We start from the raw sequence: 1,180 nt of genomic DNA, 5'->3' as shown, positions 1-1,180 counted from the left end.
CCACGACGACGACGACCACGACGACGACGACCACGACGACGACGACGACGACCACCACCACGACGACGACGACCATCACCACGACGACGACGACGACGACCACCACGACGACCACGACGACCACGCCCACGACGACGACCACGACGACCACACACACACAAACACACACACACACACACACACACATCACACATGCACACATGCACACGAATACACAAACACACACACCACACACACACACACACACACACACACACACACACACACACACACACACACACACACACACACACACACCCGCGCGTACTCACGCGCACACATCTCTCAATCGTGTCCGTTATCATTCTTGCTCTCTGACTCCCCCTCTCTCTCCCCCTCTCTCAGCCCCCTCTCTCTCGCGCGTGCGCGAGCGCTTTCTCGCACTACCACTCTTGCTCACTCTCTCTCCCCCTCTCGCAAGGTTCTCCCTCTCGCGTGCTATTTCTCTCTTTCCTTTTCCCTGTCTCTGTATCATTCTACCTCTCGCTATCTACTTCTCGCTCTACCCCTTTCTCCCTCTCTCTCTCTCCCCCTAACTCCCTACCCCCAAACCCCTTAATCCCTAACTCCCTACCCCCAAACCCCTTAATCCCTAACTCCCTACCCCCAAACCCCTTAATCCCTAAATCCCACGCCCCCTAACCGCGTGTTTCTACCTAAGAACACACGAGCTAGCGACGTAAAACTGACGCAGGTGTATTCGCTATTGTTGAAAACCAAAACCGCTGCGACATAGCGCTTCGGGCTGACAAATTACACTTACCCTATATCATCTAGGTCATGTCCCCACCTCTGTCATTCTCCGCCTTCTCTTTTTCTAGCTCTCTCTCTCTCTCTCTCTCTCTCTCTCTCTCTCTCTCTCTCGAACGCGGTTGCTCTTTCGCTGTCGGTGTGAATTTGGGGACGCGTCGTGAACTAAGCACCTTGCGGCTACGTAAGCGTCGGCTGGTACCAGTCGTCACCAAGTCGATTTGTTCTCTAAACTAGGTGCTGGTCGGCAAGTATTCTTAGCAAACAAGATTGTATACTACGCGGCAGGTAGTGTGTACGCGCGTGTGTGAGTGTGAGTGTCTGTGTGTGTGTTTTCTCACACACACACAGACACACACACACACACACACACACACACACACACACACAC

The sequence above is a fragment of the Priapulus caudatus genome, unplaced genomic scaffold (genome assembly GCF_000485595.1).
Source record: "Priapulus caudatus unplaced genomic scaffold, Priapulus_caudatus-5.0.1 Scaffold811, whole genome shotgun sequence".
Lineage (NCBI taxonomy): Eukaryota > Metazoa > Priapulida > Priapulimorpha > Priapulimorphida > Priapulidae > Priapulus > Priapulus caudatus.
This window is presented reverse-complemented; position numbering follows the sequence as displayed.